The sequence below is a fragment of the Mastacembelus armatus genome, chromosome 3 (genome assembly GCF_900324485.2).
Source record: "Mastacembelus armatus chromosome 3, fMasArm1.2, whole genome shotgun sequence".
Classification (NCBI taxonomy): domain Eukaryota; kingdom Metazoa; phylum Chordata; class Actinopteri; order Synbranchiformes; family Mastacembelidae; genus Mastacembelus; species Mastacembelus armatus.
In genome coordinates, this window is record NC_046635.1 from 28008074 (window position 1) to 28028604 (window position 20531).

The 20531-nt window shown below is 40.5% G+C and overlaps 1 protein-coding gene across 1 annotated transcript in view; it reads left to right on the forward strand.

Moving 5' to 3' along the window:
• Window positions 1-460: 460 nt before the first annotated feature.
• Window positions 461-20531, forward strand: part of dok4 (docking protein 4) — a 47321-nt gene continuing 27250 nt past the window's right edge. The window contains exon 1 of the mRNA XM_026293795.1: window positions 461-695. The gene's annotated coding sequence lies outside the window, so the exon portion shown is untranslated. The remainder of the gene's footprint in view (window positions 696-20531) is intronic.

Sequence of the window (20531 nt, forward strand, 5' to 3'; positions counted from 1 at the left end):
GGGACCTGTCCAGGGTGGACCCCTGCCCGTATCCCTAGAATGATAATGGAGCATTTTCTGTGTCAACCTGTTCAGTAAAAAGAGCAGTGCTGTTCTGTAGCTGGTTGCTGGTAAAATGATGAGCTTACATGGGAAGTACATGCTGAAACATGTAGGCCTGCTATCTCTTCACTCAAATCAGTTAAATCACTGTGCTGCGAATCCTGTTGATGTTGTTATCAGACTGACAAGGTGGTGAGCTGAGGCGCTTGGCTCTTTTCTTAGTATTACGGTAGAGGCGGGTCCTGTCGGAGCGTGGCTGCCGGCTGGGCGTGTTTTGTCTTTGTGTGTGTGTGTGTGTGTGGGTGTGTGTGTGTGTGTGTGTGTGTGTGTGTGTCTGTGCGCTCCTGCACTGTGCGGCTCAGCCCAGCACAGCGCCGGGACGAGGTTGCAGACAGACGGGCAGAGCGAGGGACGGTGAGCCGCATGAGCGGTGAGCGCTGTCACTGCGCGCTAAACAAACCATCCGTGTGTGAACACACCACTGCCAGGGTGTCCTGTCTGGATTTACTGTGGCGTCTGCTGCAGCTGCACGCAGGGAGACCAAAGCCGCTTAAACCACTGCAGCAGGAAGGTCAGGAGCGGCGGACTGAGTCAGCGGAGGGGACCCCGTCCGAACACCGGGACCCCACCCGGCGGTCGCAGCTGTCAACCAGGTAGGCAAACATCCATCCAGCACGTCTCTGGTAAAGAGTTGATGGTGACCGTGTAATTGTTCACCTGCACTGACCCGCGTCATTCCATAATATTGTTTATTCCACCTTCACGTTTGTTCATTCACTTAATTATCAGACTATTGGGCTGCTGCAGTTTGACACACCAGTAAGCTCTGCACGGTTTTGTGTTTCTTTGTCCTTTAAGTTTTTATCTCGCTTTGATCGCTGCTACAGTTCAGTTATTGGATCTATACTACTTACTTTAGAAAGTCTTCATGTCTGCTGACTTTATGAATATTTCTGAATTTACATTTGAAATTAATACGCTTTTAATTAAGCTTTTTTTATAGACAGTAGGGTAGTCAACAAGAAAACAAACAAAAACTAAATAAAAACCAGAAACAAACGTCAGACTTCTTCAGTATAGGCTCCACCACAAGCAAATATTTTCACTCTGTCTAATTTTAGGAACTCAGATAGTGCCTCAAGAGTTTGACAGTGTCCAAAGTGCATCTAAAAATGTCTGTATTGTCACTGATGTTATAATAAATAATATTCTTAGTGACTTCAGGTCATGCTCAGACAGCGACCTCTTATCACCTAAACTGTCTCTGGGGACATGATGACATACCAAAGACTCCCTGTGGGCTCTCATCCCTCCTTAGCCAATTCATTTTGTGCAGTTTTCATCATTATTATTTATTGGTTTAGTTTGTGTGTTGTGCAGCATTGTGATTTTATTATTTGGCATCTTTTGTCATATTTTGGTCCTATCTTTTATTTATTATCCCCCAGGACAGGATCATATTTTAATATTTCCTCAAGGGACTTCTCTCTGGTTGATGATGGAGCCCCTGTGTTGCTGCTGTTAATAACCGCTGCTCTCTGTTATCTCAGCAGCCATGAAGTGATCATGGTAATAAGTGAGTGTGATGATGCTGGAGAAGGTACTGGGGATAAAGGATGAGTCTTGAACACTGTTACCACTAGAATGTATAGTAACTAAGGACACATGAGGACAATGCATACCTGCCCGATTATTGCTATGGTAAGAATATTAGCAGTATGTGTGTGTGTGTTTTTGTGTGTGTGTGGCTACTTTGTGGACCCTGTGGAGGAAAGGCCACATCTCTTATGAACTGTAACTACACACACACACACACACACACACACACACACACACACACACACACCTACTGCTGAGTATACATTCTCTGCTAATGGATCAGTTGTTGCAGTTGTCATATGTGTGAAAACTATAGCACTAATGGTGCACACACTCACAGACACAGTCGTGGTGAACCCATCCAGTTGGTATGACAGCTCTACAGATGCACATGTATGCTCCACATTATGCTGCTTGGTGTTAGTCACATTGTGGGGACTTGGCCTTCCTTGTGGCTCCATGTAAATGACTGAATTTTAGCATAAAGGTTGGGTTAAGGGTTAGGGTTCGGTGAGTTTTGGTTACAGGTAAGGTTAAGGGTAAGTCTTCAGGAAATTAATGAAAATCAATTTAAGGTCCCCACAAGTAAAGAAATCAAGTGCATATGCCTGCATTTGCTCATGCATATTCAAATTTCAAGGTTGCGTCTGTGTCGATCATGCCGGTTCATGCAGGCTGTGTGTGTGTGGCTCAGTCTCTGGGTAAATGAAGGAGAGAAGGGAGTACAGTGGGGAGATGGAAGGAGGGAGGGAGGGAGGAGGAGGATGATGAGATGGGGGATGGAAGGTAAAGGCAGAAGGGTTAGTGAGGAGGAAGAGGAGGAGGAGGCTGCGAGGAGAATAAGGGAAGGATGGGGGCAGGACAGTGGAGGAGGGCCACTTCTCTCCACTGTTTTTTCTGCTTTAATTTGCTTTGACAGCAGCTCCATTGGCTCAGGCTCTGAACAAGCCTTTATGCTGGATAGGGGGGAAAGCGACACCATGTATTCCTACTGTCTCTCTAACATGGCTTAATTGGCGAGGCTGGTTCTCTAGTTTCACTACAGATATTCTGCAATAGTCTCTCCTCTTGCTAATTAAACAATACCTCTGATTTGTTTTAAATTATAATACGTGCATTGTTTTTTGTGACAGTAATTAGGACAGTAGGAGCTCATTATATTCAGTTTGCATTATTTTTTCCAGCCTGATTATCAATCTGCTTAAAAAATATACAATTCTAACCAATTTTTAAAACTGTTGAATTTGCATGTGATATTATTTCTATTTCCTAAGCTGTACCCACCACAAGACTACTGTGTTTACTGTGCTGCAAGTGTAACCTGGTTCTAGGATGAAACAAAGTGTTTTGAAACGAAATTCGTGTAAAGATTCATGTGATTCTTTTAGTGAAATGTAAAACAACAAAAGAGCAAATAAATGTGGTTTGTGTATCCATCTGCCATTAACTCCTGTGCAGTGTCAACTAGAGTAGTTGCCAAATATGATAAGCACCGTTGTTGTTATAGGTCTCTGTACAATACGAACTTGGCAGTCTTATTGTGATGACTCCAGAAAGCTACTGTGCCCAGCTGTTGTTAGCAGAGTCCCCATAAAACCACAACTGATGTTTACAATTCTGTTTGTGTGTGGATAAAACCAGATACACATGTAAATCATCAGCTTCAGAGGTGTCAGTACGTGTGTTGTTAGGTAGCTGTTTCCCCTCGCATCCGGTCCTTAGGCTGAGATGGACTAATTACTTCTCGTCTCCAGCTTTGCACTTAATAAATAGACATAGATTTATAGCCATCTCATCTCACCGTTAGAAAGACATTAATTCCACGTGTTTGCCAAAACGTTAAACTACTCATTTAAGTTGATGAATGTTTGATGATCATCATCTGAAAAATTAAACGCTACCCACAGTAAACTGTGACAGGCATCCACTTTTAAGTAGTCTGGTGTTTTTTTGCCATCCATCTCCACGCCAACATTTTATGAGCTTTAATCATAAATGAGCACCTTGAAGGATAAACCTGATGCCATTCAAAAATATTCTTTAAAGCACAAAAAGTAGAAAGTAGAACAGTGGAAATAAACTCCCCAAACCGACAGGCTCATTTAGTGTCTAAAGAACAGTAGGAGTCTTCGTTGGTTGTTGTAATCTGTTAATCAATGCATGAGCAGAGTATTGACACCAAAACAACCCTTGTGACCAAAATCAAAGAATGTGACCTCCCAGCAAAGATACGACACAAGCGTGTTTGTCTTCGTACTCCGTCCTCCCCACTATTATTTCAGCTTATTACAACTTCAAACCTGTTTTTACCTGCAGACAACGTGACAATTAGGCTTCAGACAGACTCTGGGTTATAATGTTTGCCAGACTTGTGGAACAAACACAAATTTGTGCACATACACACATTCTGGGAATAATCAAACCAGAGCTGTATGTGTGTGATAATTTGGTTTTGTTGTCTCCATTAGCTTCTGTTGGGCTGTTCTACCCACATATTTTCTAAAGTCAGAAAAAGTGTTTCACTCTATATGCACATGCAGCCTTTTGCAGCCAACACCTGGAGCAGGTGGGTTATAGCAGGTTGAGAGAAGGCACAGACAGGGAGATGGCAGCAGGTGAGAGAACGACAGAATATTATGACAGATAGCTACAGAACAGAGGATGTATGTCATATTGCAGCACCCTATGGGCAAAGTGCTGTATATCAGCTGTCACAGCAGTATGTACACTGTTCAACCTCCAAGCTGCAACTTTTTTTCCTTATCACACTGCAGAACTTTCTCATGGAAATTGGAGGCTAAATAGTAAAAAATATATGTGTTCAATCTAGTAAAATGAATGTTCAAATAAGAATTTTACAATACTTTAGTTTTGGAAAGAATCTTCAAAACCTCAGCTTCAGCTGAATTCCTGGTATCCAGTGACATGTATCATATAAGTGACAAGAAAATAAACATGACAGGTTTGTACTATGCCACTAAAATCACCATGATGATGAACTGTCATCATTACTTTGATAAAGATAAGTGTAATTAGACATATTTTAGTAACTCATCCCTCCATCATATCTTTATTGCATGTTTTTCTCATGTGTTTGTCCTGATTCATACAGTATGAAAACTGTATGGACTGCTGGACTGGACTGTGGCTGACTGCCCAGTTAAGCACCTCGTGTATCACTGTTGTTATCCTGAGTAATAATATTGGATTCACATATTGAAATTTGTGATGCGGGGAAACCTGGATTGGTAACAGGTTCATAATATTGGTAATTTAATAAATTCACCTTATTAACAAGCTCTAAAACAAGGCAGATTATTTTGTAAGTATCAAGAACATGTCTCTTAATTTACACGTCACTGTAAATTTGAAATTTGGTGACTTGCACCACATATTTCAGTTGATAATGTAGGTACCATCGATACTTTAGCTGATCAGTTTTGGACAAATCACTGATAAAAATCAATTCAGATTAGTCTCATAAATCAAATTCATACAATGCCAGTCTAATAATAGTCTCATAAGTGTCACTCTTCTTAAAGATTAACCACAGAGTCATAAAATAAATGGAAAATCTAGGAACATTTGAAGTTAATTGGCAGTACTTCTGATGGCAGAGGCTTCAAATCATATTAGAGCGAGGAAGCAGGGAGAATGTGGAGATTATAGGAAATTGAATGTGGCTGCAAAAAGCCCTTACAATGTTGCGTGTTGCATTTCCTGTTGAACATGCACATTGAGGCGTTATTACTAATATTCTGAGTGCACTTAGTTTTAGTTTTACGCCCAACAAGTCAGATTGCCTGCTTGTGCTGCTCTCCACTTTGGTTTCATAACCCACCCCAACCCTGTTCCCAGCTCTTAGCAGTTAGTTTGGTGAATACCCTGTTATCCTGACACATAGGAAGGAATCCAAAGCTATTTACATAAGACCCATAGTGCAGAGTTATCTTTTAAGTTTGTTTCATGATGCCCTTAACTTCTTTTCTATTTTTGCATCATCATTTCTGCTGAGTTCTTCCATGCCCTCATTGTGGTTTCGTTCAGTCCCTTTATTAATACTGTACATCAGTGCACAGGTTTAACAGGTTTTTGTATGTCCAAATCAATAAAGCGGTGGCTATTAAAAGTCAGTTCTGGTCAGCCTACTTACACTGACTCGCTGCTCTTTTATTCCTTGAATGTAGTTAGTTTGTGTGGAGGTTCCTCTAACTGCTTGTTTTCATTTTAGTCCCTCATCAAGTAAACTGGCTCAGCAACTTCATTAAATGAATGAATCTGTGGTTTTGTGTGAATGGATCATAATCGGTCGAGGCAGCTTCAAGTGCAGCAGCTGGAGCATTAGCATCATTGTGATTGTTTGTTTGTGTGTGCGTCTGTGTGTGTGTGTGTGTGTGTGTGCGTGTGTGTGTGTGTGTGTGTGTGTGTGTGAATCATTGGTACGGCCTGTTCTTGTGTCTGGGGACTGGAGCTTGGAGCAAAGGATTGTGGGTGCAGTCTGGTTCTGGTTGACTGGCCTTGACAGAGAGAGAAAGATGGTCTGTAATTAGTGCTCAAGGCCAACCAACTGCCACATTCCACATCTGTAAATGACAGAGTGCTTGGTGGACTCTCTCTCTCTCTGTCTCTGTGTGCCTGGCTATGTCTCTCGCCCTACTGTTCCAGTTTGGTCAGACAGACTCCAGTTGATTCCACAATATTGTATCCAAACTGCCAGAGGAGTGAGAAGAGGAAGGCGGTCGTCCTGGTTCTTCTCTTGGGCCTTTAGCCTTGCTCATCCTTTTCGTCTCCTCCTCCTTCTGCAACTCCATACCTGGATCTTATTCAGTCATTCTGTTCAGAATTCAGGTGACCATTCTGTCCGGTCCCTGTGCTGGAAACCAGATGGAGTCTAGTATGCACAGTGGCTGATAACTGATGACTGACAAATCCAAATGTTATTTCCATTCAATGCAACTATTCTAATTATTGTTCTGTGGAGCTTTGTGATCAGCAACATAAAATGCTTGTGCTCATGTTAAGTGAAGACCTAACATTATAATAAGCCTGTGAGCCTTGTGTTACATATTTTAAATGAAGGCTTTCCTAAAACAGCTGGTCAGTGTAGGTTTCATGGAATGTTACCTAAACAAAAGACAATAATCTATTTATTGTGGACACACAGATAAACACTGAAATATGTCAGTGTTTTTTTAGGTTGGTGTTAGGGATGTGCAGCTCTCCCTCTCACACTGTTGGAGCTAAATCTTATGTGTGACAATTTGATATAAAAACTAAAATTACAGTTTAATTTGCAACAATACTACACAGAGCAATTCAGAGTGATTTTTATTTGATTCAGTTTCCTCTGTTAGTTTAGCTTCTAATTGAGAAACTGTACAAAAAGTGTATGTGTTCAGGCTGGACAATTCTAAGGATATTTCAAGCTGTAAGAACTAAATGCATAACACATAATGTGTACTCTGCAGCAATAGTAAACAGTGGGCACTGGTGCACAGTAAAACTGCATCCAGTTTCTGCTACACCTTTCATACAGCGCTGTGATGCATTTTTTTCATTAAAATACTGCAGAATTGCATAACGTTCTTCAGCTTTCCGGTTGGTATCATTTGTGTAAATCCCACATTTTCAAAAATATCATTTGGACACCAGTAAATGAAACTGCCTCTACCTTCAGTTGCAGACTTCCACCAGGTAGACTTATCAGCTAATGTGCTCTGAAACCTGCATCAAGCTGACTGCACCCGCAGCTCTCAGTACTGTGACAGGTGGTGTTTTTTCCGTCTGATTCAACACTGTGTCAACTTCCTAAATTAGCAGAGAGGTTTGTGTTAGTCCTGGTAAATTCTCACACTGCAGTTGTTTTACTAAGAATCCCTTCATTGTTAGTTTCAGACTTAATGCGAGCTGGTGCGTCGGCCTCTGACATGTTTCTATCTTGTGGAAAACCTTGCAGCAGGCCAGTCAGTAACTATTTGAAAATGATCAGTTGTTTAGCCTTACAATGGATCCTGTTTGAGTAGGGCAAAACTGATGTAAGGAAGAGATTAAACTTTTAAAACTGAAGCAGATGGATCTGCTTTTGAAACTGGAAATTTGGCTGTTATGAAAGTAAGTGAGAATTTGTGTGCTGAGTAAACATTTCTATACACTGCACAGTACAGCAGCATTAATAAACATCTAGAAGAACATTATATGTATTGGAGTTTGTTCCTCCACATTTCATTTTTATCTCTTGTTAAGAGTCATGACACCAGTTGTGGGATAGTAAGTGTTTGTGTTTGAGCACCTGCAAGATGTCAGATAGATGAACATGCACAGCAGTTTTGAACTGAATAAAACACTTATGGCATACTAAAATATTGATAACAGTTTTTCAGCCACTCTACATCTGCTGCTTGCTGAAATAAGAATATACCCAAAATAATATAAACACTTCTGAATTCTATACTTTGTGATTTAAAATTGACAAGGATCTAAAGGGACTTACATGAAGTTTCTGTAAATGCACTTTGCATCAAAAATAAACAGAGTTTCCATATTGGTGCATGAGTGGGCTCTGCCTGTGATGCATTAACCTTTTAAAGGACATGTCAGATTGGCCGATAGGCCTCTCAGGCTGCAGCATCCATTTGTGGTAAATAACCTTTAATGTTTTTAATCATCGTTAAAAGAAGCCATGTGTTTTACATAAATGCAGCACAGACGTTTGATATATATATAGTGATAAAGTATCAGCATTTTTTTCATTAAAATTATTTCCAGTACAGCTATTCACATGAAATGAAGGCCAGATATCGATATTTAGTCAGTAAGTCATTAAATTACAGATGCACATTTACATACATAGATATTGCACATTAAATTGGAATGGCACAGAAAAAAAGTGAACCGGGTGATTCCAATAATTACTTCTCTTACCTGTGATAATTAGGTGCAGCAGGTTTAGTGCATGTGGATATAAGCAGTTCATCTATCTTATAAAGGGTTAGCAATCTGTGAATGCATCATATCTGTGCAAGCATTTCCTTTGGTGTGACTTTATTTTAATAATTCTGCCCTTTTGTTTTTGCATTTAAAATCCTTAGTATGTGATACAGTGATTAACATGAAATAAAAACAAATATATTTAGAATTAAGAAATAGGGAATAATACATTTAAATGGAAATATAGAAAACTGGCTGAAGCGGATATCAACAAATTAGATCAGGGAATCCTGCTGCTGCTGGAACAGCTACACAAGAAATCATGTAAGGAGAATTCAGACACCACACTGACAAGTGTTGATGCATAGATGCACAGAAATTGATTGCAAACAAAAATCAGTGGCAGCTTCATTCTTACTGTTTGCAACCCCTGATAAGAAAGTTGCTGTAACATCCTGCTAGTTCAAATACAAATAGGAACCTAAATGTTTCTCAGATATTTGTTTAGATTTGCAATAAATCAAACACAAAGATACTGGATTGTCTTAGGAAAGTGAGAGCACAACTTTTAGGGACATCCAATCAACACACAAGAGCAGCACAGTCTCCCTAGCATCTGTCCTCATTAGCTGTTCCCTGTTTCTTTGTGTAGTTGCGTATCAGATGTGTGTGGGCACATGCCCAGTTGAATTAGGTTTGATTCATCCTGCGTTTCAAACCCCAATAACAACTGTTTGGTTACTGTCAGTACTGCTGTGTCATGGCCTCTCACACACTCTGGGATGAGTGGGAGGTAGTTTGGCCTGTGTTTGTGTGTATGTGATCACTGACCTTTAGCTCTGAATCCTTTCACCTCCTGTGTGTTTGTGTTGCAGGGCTGAAAAACCAGTTTCTGTAATTCTCATCCTGCTTCTTTATCCTCTTTTGTCAATATGTTTGGATACAAGCCAGTGTTTAATTATGATGTTACCACGAGAAAGACCCACATGCAGAGTAGATATAGCATAACAGGCATGTTATATTCCTATAGCCATAATGCTGATGGGACGCCATTGATGCCTGCGTGATAAGGCAGCTGCTGCCTGTGTGTCTGAGTTTGTGTTGTAGCATGGCTGCAGATAAGGATTGGAATTTAAAGGAACATTCAGACATTTTAGGAAAGTCTGTATGCTTGTTATTTTAGTCTAGATGTGAAGATTAGTAACTGTTTGTTACTCTGCAGCAGGATGTGTTCAGCAATGTGCTGAGTGCAAAATAATACACCCTTCATTATTTATTGAAGATGGTTCATCCTCATTAATTTAATTGTTAGTGACTATAATTCATTTTGTCACCTTTCTTTGCAAATTCATGAAGTCCCTGTCTCATGCCAATGAAGCAACCAGTAATTTAAATTGAGACTGAGAGAGGGAGAGTGTGACATTTGGCATGATGTCAAAATCAATGTGGGTGTTATTAATAATTAAAATCTTTTTGTGTTAGGTGAAACTTATAAAAAGTTCTGGACAGAAAGGTGATCCGGGCTTGGGCAGAGACAGGGCAGTGTTTGTTGGAAATTGAAACTGGCAACCTTTGAATTTTTTTTTCAATCCAAAATGTTAATCCCTGTCACTGATAACATGAAGTCAACTACTGTTCAAACGCCTGCAGCTTAATGATCATGATGCTGCTGGTATCAGGGAGGTTTCTGATGTATGCATGCGTGTGTGTGTGTGTGTGTGTGTGTGTGTGTGTGTGTGTGTGTGTGTGTGTGTGTGTGTGTGTGTGTGAGAGAGAGAGAGAGAGAGAGAGAGAGAGAGAGACTGATGTACATAGAAAGAGACAGAGGAAGAGTCTCTGTCCTTTTCTTTGATCTCTATAGTCTTCTTTTATCTGCAGCTTTATTCGTGGTCTGGAAACAGATGATACTATGTTACTCATGCAGACACACACACACACACACATGTCTCTCCCTTTTGTGTGTAGCTTTTTGATGTGCATGCCCTGGATTGCTATGGAAACCCCGTGACTAGTTGCCTGTTTCCCACGTTGTTCAAAATCTTCTGTTCACAAGCCAATGTACAACACACACTTATGCTTTTGTGACTGACATAATGCATCCCCCTGCCCCTTACCCAAACCTTCATTATCACAATAAATGCCCAATCCTAACCTAATTCTAACCTTAACACTAAAACCAAGTCATAACCCTCAAACAGTGTAGTCACTTTCCCGAAATGTCCTCACCGTCACACTGGTCAGTGTAAAGTGTGTGTGTGTGTGTGTGTGTGTGTGTGTGTGTGTGTGTGTGTGTGGCTGCAGTTTAGCTTTAGAAAATAAATAGATATACGGAGACTGTTTTACACTTTTGCCTCTCAGGTTTGCATAAATAAAAGCTTTATATCATCCTATCCTCCTGTTAGTGTGGGAAATAGATGGTGTTCACTGACCAATGTCATTTCCCTCATTCTTACCAGGCAGTTTTAATTGATAGTACAGTAGCTGTGATGATCTACATTAATCATTGAATTCACTTGGATAAAAGGCCAAATAGTTGCTGGCTTTATATTTTTTTAAATGAGTGCAGAAATGATGGGTTTGTGATTTATTATTATTATTTTTTGGTTTTTATTCTCTCTTAAAAAATAATAGATGGGTTCATCTTAAAAATGATCAACAGATTAATAATTACTCAGTACTAATTATTAGTGGCAGCCCTGGTATTTGATGGAGGTGCTGGAGTCCATAGATGTGCGACAGAGCCACTTATCAAATTATTAGAGGGAAAGGCTGTAATAATACAGCTGTATCACAGAATGTGGAAAATCATTTCTGTGTGTGTGTGTGTGTGTGTGTGTGTGTGTGTGTGTGTGTGTGTGTGTGTGTGTGTGTGTGTGCACATTTGTGGGATTTAAAGAACTTGTTAGATGCCAAGGCCAACATACAGGCCCAGAAATGTGACTGTACCTGTGGGGTTTGAATTCATGTAAGTGGTGGATTTGTTGTTCACTACAACTAGTGAACATGAAGGCTACATTTTTACACTTGTAATCAAGGTTCTGGTCTCCTAAACCAATTTGCAGCAAATTAAGGTGATGTTGGATGAAGGCAGTCAAGTAGCTGAGGCTCAGCCTGCTGCTACACTCACTGTCAGTCACTCTACAAATGAGTGCCAAGGAAATGTCTATGAGTGGACAGTGCCCATTGAGTGCCACTGGCTTAGGGAGTTTTGGCAGAGGTGTCGCATTGTAGCAAGAGAAACATAATCTCTACAACATCCAACTCTAGCTAATAATTTACCAGGTTATTAGGTGCTTCATAGGTATAATTATTTAAAGGCTTGGCCTCTGTGTGTTTCTTCATTTATTTGTTCACCTCTAATGCATTTTGCCCAGCCTGTGTGTGAATTACTGGGAGTGGTGTTTTTGCTGAAAGTCAAGCAAACACAATCCAAATGCAGGCTGCTGTGCTACGTGGAAGTAGCTCTGTGGACGGACCTCTGTGGAAGTAGCTCTGTGGACGGACCTCTGTGGATGGACCTCTGTGGACGGACCTCTGTGGATGGACCTCTGTGGACGGACCTCTGTGGATGGACCTCTGTGGACGGACCTCTGTGGATGGACCTCTGTGGACGGACCTCTGTGGATGGACCTCTGTGGACGGACCCCTGTGGACGGACCTCTGTGGATGGACCTCTGTGGACGGACCTCTGTGGACGGACCTCTGTGGACGGACCTCTGTGGACGGACCTCTGTGGAGACTAACCTGGCGGCTGTGTTGTGTTCTCCGCCATTACTGCAGTGGTAGAATCCAGCTGAATGCTGCGTCAGCCTGTTTATGTGTGAATGATATTCTGTCCTGCTCATTGCCCTTGTCTGAAATTGTTATCAGCTTTGTGTATCTAGTATTGCCATTTTTTAAATTCACATTCAGTGGATGTCAAAGTACTGTGCTGTGATTTTGTAGTTAGCAGCCTTTATATTCTTCATATTCTTTATATTCTTCAAGACAGTTGGTAAATATCAATTTTCTAAAAATAATTAATTCAAAGAAAATTCAACACATGAACAATTTTTATTTGACATCTTTATCAGAAGGTCAGTGAGTCGCTTTGTCGCTTTGCATTTTGTTTAAAATATTTGCTGTTTGCCTGTACAGTTTTACTTCAGTGATTACTAATGTTGTCATTAAAGTAGAAGGCAGTGTACACTAATGCCACTAATGCATTCATTAGCATAGTTTCAAAATAATCCTGTTTATATGTGTGATGCATTCATTTTGATGTGATTATGTAATGTTGTACATTAAGCAGAACATTTGCAGTAATATACACGGCACCTGAGCAGGTAAAAACACCTCTATCACAGACCATGCAGTCACCTTGCTGTTGAGTCAGTGTTGCTGCACCTGTCGCAGAAAACAATAACAGGTCGGTAAAAACAAATAAAAGCCGCTGCTGCAAACTAATTCACACTAACACAGCTGAGGGGAGACATTTGCATCAGCCCAGACGGTTGCTCTGCGTCATACATTGCCTATTCATCCTACAGTATTTGTGTGTGTGTGTGTGTGTGTGTGTGTGTGTGTGTCAGTAGTGCATTAGTGCACCACCTGCATGTGAGGCTTTTGTGAAGGCAGAAACCCAAGCATAATGTTTTCTGCCAACATTACGCTGCAGCGCCCAATTTGCATTGACACATCGCTCTGGTCAGCTGGCCTGTCTGTTTCAGAACAAGCAATGTCAAGACAAGCTGTGAAATGAACATAATTGGCACTTTGCTGTCACAGTCACTGTACTGAATGAAAAGAAGCCTTCATGTAGTCCACCTCATTGTTGTAATATACACTGCCCATTTTTCTCATGGTGACTTACAGATTAACCAGAGTCTGTTGTTGGCCAAATGAAGTTGTGTTTTCTGTTTGGTTAAATTGCTCCAACCTGCTTTACATAAATTGATCCAAATATTCCACAAAGCCAAACAGCATCTGCTCTAAAACTCTGCAGGAGGCTCTTGGAACTGGGATGTGAAAAAGTGTGCCTGACAATTCACATGATCCTTGTGAGATAATCATGAGTGGTTATGTCTGCGTGAGTGTGTGTGTTTGTAGTGAATGCATACAATCATCTGATATGGGGCTGGAGACGGACTGTCTTGTCTGTCAGTGGCACAGCTGTCCAGAGACATGTTTGTGTGTGAGCGTGGGAGTGCACGTTTATGTGTGTGAGTGTGTGTTTATCCCCACTGTTATCTGTGACAGATAGTTATGAGCAGACAGACTGACGCTCTCCCAAGTGTTAGCCTTGGGGCGGCTTGGGGAGATGCATGAGTGTGTGTGCGTGAGAGAGAGAGAAAGAGAAAGGAGGGGATGAGCGGCTGAAATGCTCTGTTTCCTCCCCACCTCCCTTGGTTTTGTTTTCTTACCCTTTCTTTTCTTTCCATCACTGTGTGAAAAGAAAAAGTTTCTCATTGTGTGTCTGCTGCGACCACAGCAAGAAACATTGCTCTTCAAAAGTCATTCGCTCTCACATCCAATAGTAAAATTGTTTTTCTGTCTTAAAGTAACAAGTCCATCCAACAACAGCAACAATTCATTCAGCTTTGTGGTGGAGAGTAAGAGGAGAAAATCAACACCATTCTCTTTTCTGTCTGTTTTATAGGAGGCTTCAGTCCAGCAGCTGCTTAGCTTAGCTTAGCACAATGACAGAAAACAAAATCCACCTACCAACACTTTCAAAGCTCACTGATTAACATCTCATCTGTTATCTATCAGGTAAAGTGTATTTTATTACGTTAAAGGCCAGTCAGGTAGCCGGTTCTTTCATTTCCAGTCTTTATCCTAAACTAAGCAAAGTGGGTGCGGCTGTTTACAAGAAAACAACAAACTGTTTCTTAAAATGTCAGATCTTTTTTTTTACTTGAGGTGATCCCGAACATCCTACATTTTCTCTTTGTTATGTGGTTTTTGGGTGTTTCATGGTCAGACTGTAATGAGCATGTGCCCTGGGCGCAGTCTGGTATTTGAGCTTAGCAGCACAGGGCTGAGTCACCTACACACATCATGTATTGTATTATGTTGCAGTTTTGTTATTGTATTTATTTTTTTATTCACCTGAATTTCCCTTTGTGGATTAATAAATTTTATCTTATCTTCTAACTGTTTTGTAATGCATGAACTACACTTTCCTGCACAGTATAGATGCTTTAATGATGGAAACAGTGAAACATCATCCTACTAACCATGAAGGAGATTCATAAATGACACTCGTGGTGCACAGCTACAGCTACATAACAAAACACTAAATGGCAGTGAAAAATGTTGTAACAAAAGCTTTGAGGAGCCCCTGGAGCAGGTTAATCCAGTCATGGTTCCTTGCAGAAACTGGTCTCCATTCATTTCAGTGCTCAACGGAAATCTCCCTGCAGAGGCTTGAAACTTGCTTGAGTAATCCATCACAGTGAGCACTCAATTGGATTAGATTACACTTTGTCAGATTCCTCTGAAATTTGTCTTGCATCAAGATCTAAGCCTGTTTCAGTACAGATCATATGCCTGTGTAGTGTGAGAATTTGCTTTTAGTGAGAGCTCACGATTTTAGCCTCTTTTCATACACTGATTTGGATGTAAGTTGACATTTTGTTCAGTCTTGGTTCTCTCATAAATTTCATTATCCTCTAAAAAGCTCTCATAAATCCAGTGTACACGACCTGTCCAGAACCAAGGAGCAGACCGACACAGTGACCAGCATGTCGGAGCATTTAGATACAGAGGTTTCTTGGCCTCTTTGTTCAAATGGAAATTACAATATGAACATACAATATGCAAGTGACAATTCAATATGCAAAGTGAATTCAATACTCACTTCATTGTTAATTATTTGGATAAAAATTTTAAATGAAAGCAAAATCAACTGCATTTCATATTTCTTATGTAGTTTGGTCTCCTTATTCAAATGATAAGTCGTTTTGCAATTCGACGTGCAATCAAATGATCAATTTATATATTGAATCATCAACTGCAAAATGAATCCAGCTAAAGATTCAGATATATCCGTCAGGAGTTGGTGGAGACCAAGACCAGAACTAAAAGGTCTGAATGTTTGTTGTGTCTTCACATGAATTCTAATGTTGCTCTGTGTCTGCTGGATGTGCAAATAGGCAGCTGTTTGCTAGCACCTTAATCATGATGTTGGTTGGCATGTACAGGAAGTGTTGTTGGCAGCAGGTATAGCAGCAACAGCAGCCAAGTTGTGTCAGGTTGAGTTAAGTATGCAGGTCTGTAGTGCTAAAACAATCTCAGCATCGATGGTAAGCTCTGAGCAGGAAACACAATATTTACATGTGGCTATGCTCAGACTCATTCTTAACATTTTCATCGACACCATGCTAACATAACTAAACTAGGTTAAGCTAAAGTCAAAAAGCTGTAAACAGAACCTGGTTGGGTGATAAAGTAAAGTAAGGGTTAGTTGAAAAGTAAGTTTGTGCCTCTGTGTGTTTAAACGTGTGTAACATTGTGGAGAAATGTTTGCACTTGTGTGTCACAGGAACAGAATAAGACTATGAGGCGAAGACTAAGACTGTAATTGAGGGATTACCAGGATGAGAAGAGGAGAAATAGTAGGGAGCATAGGAGGCTTCTGTGTGTGAGGGAGTTTGTTGGAAGGTGTTGCAGGGTATAAACTGGGTTATAAAAGCTCAGTTCCTCATACAGTAAAGCCTGCTATCAATTATGCACAGACACACTGTAAAATGCCAGAAGGATTGGCAGTGGCCACAGTTTCATCATTGTTGATACAAAGAAATTCAATCAGCCAATCAAAGAATCATCTGAGTTACTTTGATTTTTCACCAGCTGTCTTCCTCTCTCCCTTTATTTTGGCATCCCTCTTTTCTCTCCATCTGTCTTTGTTTTCCTTGTTGTCTGTTTCTTTTTTCTGCAGCAGTTTGAGATGACATGTAATCACACGTGAGGCTTTTTCTCCCGATAAACAATAAGAACAATAGAAGCTTTGAAAATTCATGAAAAAATCTGAGAGAATTTTTGTAAATACACTTATTCCCCTTCTGTCTACGACTGAGATGAGAAGATCCATATCAAGCTGATTTCTTTGTGTAGTGCACAACTGGAGTCAGACATGGTTAACCTAGTTTAGCTTAAAGACTGAAGGAAGGGGGAAACATATGGACTCGTCTTTGTCCAAAGTTTCAAAGCTCTGTCTGTCACTGTTTAATACATTGAACCTTTTGGTTTAATTCATACACAGAGAGAAATATAAAAATTTCATCTGGTGTTTTTAAAACAAATTTCATGTTGAAACTATTTCTTGGCAAACAAGACTGTAACTTTGGGTTATGCTAATTTTGGGTCTGTATGTTTTCAGGTGCAGCACATCTTTCAGGCTATAATACGCCAGTTGTTAAGGAGTTGGTGTCATAGAGTAGACTGCTGTTCATTAACCAGCTGAATGTAACAACCTTCACCTTTAGTTGCTGCTGTTCCATCTCCCAGATGAACTGCCCCATAGATTTCTATTAGATGCTGTGTGCCAGTTACATGCTCAGAGACACATCTACATCACGTGTTTAAAACTGGGACATTGCAAATGGAGCTTGCTGACTGATTAGCAGTCAAAGTAGCTGCATAGATATGAGCACCAACTGTGAGTCCTTTGTCAGGATTTGTCCCAAAGCAGTGATGAGGTTGCAGAACATGAAAAAACTGAAGAAAAGGTGTTTCAAACCATAACATGGACATTCAGTAAGACATTCAGACAGACTAACACTCTACATATCTTCACCGTGACTCTCTAATCACCCCTCCTCTCTGACAGATTGATTGTCTGTATAACACGTTTAGATGTGGTCAGAAAACAGTGCATATGGATGAGCTTGTTTATACCTGATGCATTTGGCTGTTTCTTGCAGTTAATCTCTGAGGAAAATTTCAAGCCTTTGTAATCTCATTCAGTTCATGGTGGGTTTAGCAACAGTCAGCCAAAAGAAGACCAGTGTGAAATTCACTGCAGCGCAGTAATTCGCCTTCTGTGGCGTTTGGTGGGAGACTGGTGAACAGGCACAGTACAACCACATGAGACGGTTGCTGTCCTTCAGCAGTCCTACTCTGCAGCACCATCAGTGTAGATCCATCTTTCTGACTTCTGTGATCCCCTGACTTCTTGTCACCTTGACCCTCCTCTTTCATCATTAGGCACCATGTTTTACATGATCACGCAGACATTAATATGAACTGCTCTGCCTATGCGTAGTCCTGTTCCAGACAACAAGATACTTTACAATGTTCCTTTTATACGAGCACTAATAAAAATAATTTTGCTGCAGCTACAGTCCAATGACAGAGGAGTAAATAGTGCCATGAAAAAGACAAATGGAAAACAAATCACTGGATTTACATGATTGTATTGGCTCCTGTGTATGACAAACAGTGTCTGAGCCAGGATTTTAGACATGTACATAGATTTTCTCAAATGGAATGAGCAATTTAGAAAAGAGAGAAAACAGTGAGGGATGGAAAAATAAGAAGAGAGAAGGAGGGAAAAAATGAAAAGAAGAAAACAGGAGACAGGCATGAAGGAATAGGGGCTGATTGCCTGACTGATTTCATGAGTCACTTCTCTGTAGAGATAGGTGGCTGTGTGTGTCCTTCTGGCTCACTGTAATGTGTGTGTGTGTCTGTGTATGTGTGTGTGTGCGTGTGTGTCAGAGCACAGAGACAGTGACCAGACGTGATCTTTGATGTTCAGAAGTGTCAAGCTGAAAAGGAAAATACTCAGGAGAGGATAAAGGTCACTAGACACATAAACACAGTGTAGTGGTTGCCAGACATATTTGCAGGTTTTTACACACAAACAGCAAACTCATACACATGAATACACACCCACACAGCTTTAAAACACACGAGTCAGCTAACTCAGCTAATGTTATCATATTATTTGTGTTTATATATATATATAATATAATATGATGTTGCACCTTGCTGTTTGTACACCTAAAGGTGAGGCACACCTGATGAAGGGCTGAACACCTCCTAAGACTGGACATGCCACACGTAATGACTTTTTTTGTGGGATTGGAATTTCTGGTAACAGACAATCCTGCAAATCCCACAAGATAACACCAATTCTCCAGTGTCCATGTACGTAGACCAACACCAAACAGCAGCCTGCACTGTTTATATGCAGTGCAGTTTGTACTGAGAGACATGGACAACATGGACAGTATAACCTACAGACATCTATGGTTTGGTTTGATAGTTTAATGTTGTATAGACAGTAACATAGTCATTCTCCTGCCATAGTTCAGTCAGTTTTCCTCCATTTCACTTGTCACGTGCCCTTTAGGTTTTGCTCACTGTTAAAAACAATAAAAAGTAAAGCCCATATGTATACATTTTCCATCAGTAATATTAAGGAGAAACCATGACTGAAAATAGCTTAAGGATATTATGAACATTTTTTTTTAAATGAAACTGATTTACCACTTCAGTACGAAACACTGATGTAGTACTGAGTGCCAGGAAGTAGCACAGTACTAGACCCATCAGGCACTTAGATTAGCTTTGCATAAAGACTGGAGGGAGAAATGACTATTCTGGTTTGTCTGAAGATAACTGACTTGAAAGTGATATTGAGCTTCTGAATTAAGTCATTGGAAACTCCATTATTTTTAAATAATCCTTTATCCACCTATCTTCCACAGGTGCTCATGGTTTGTCTCTTTGTGTGGGAATGCCAACTGATGTGTGCTACAATATGTCCTTATAATAATGTCATTTTTCAAAGCCTCAAGCTCTGTCCACCTGTTGAGACTGTTCTTCTTTGAAACAACACGATTGTTGCTTCAAGGGCGACTCTTGATCTCTATCACCTGCAGTTTTGAGGATGGTGTGACAGATGGACACAGCTGAAGGTGTCTCCTGCTTTTCTTGCCCTGCTAGTTTCTGTGGTTGTGCTGTAGACTGTAAAGACCACACAGAACCAGGAAATACACAGAACCAGGCCACCCAACCTGTTCTCAGCAGCCACTGAGACGACAGAAGTGCAACTGATGCTTATGTGCAGTGACTGCAAACCTTTGCTGATATTCCATAGTTTATATGTGCCGGGTCACTAAAATGTTACTGTCTGTGTTTGTATAAAGTCCTGCCACTGAGTATTACTTATGACGGAGGATGCCATCCCTGTTGTTTGTGCTCGGTATAATATACCAGTGCATCACAGTTCGTTTGACATTGATATCCAGATGTTTAACACTTTATTCTGTGTGACTGAGGAAAGTTGGAGCTGAATGTGTTGTTGTCAGATCTATTCAGGGAATAGACTGTGAACACACTATTGATTCAGTGTCATCACACACACGCGCGCAGAAAGGACTGAAACAGGATCAATGGGTGTGCATGGGTGTGTTGTCTATGGGCTTATATGTAGTCTACCTTCTGTGCATGTTTTCATTAACTGATCACTATTCAAGCATGTGAATGACCAACCCATTGAGACTGATTCTGCACTTCAGTCTTTTTTTTTTACTCTATGTGCAATGGAGACACCTCCTCAGTTTTCATCCTTTGCATCTTTCACTTTTTTCTTGCATTGTTTGTAAACCTACTTCTATACGTCCATATAAAGGCTGATGATTGATTATTTCAAAACAGGAAATCAGTCCAATGGGGCTACATGTTCCTGTAACCTCTTTTGAAAAATGACTATAATGAAGTGACTGGTCACAGTGAAGTGCTGTAATCACCTCACTGAATCATGCATCTGTGTCAGCCCTGTGATAGACTGGTGATCTATCCAGGGTGTACTTGTCTCTCACTTAGCATCAGTCTCCAATGACCATAAACAGGATAAGCAGTACAGATAATGGATGGATGAAGTTAAATGAAACCAGAGACCAGAGAAAGCAGATTCTTCAGTCACATGACCAATAAACTAAGCTGTTGATATAGAAAAGGAAAGGAAGGAC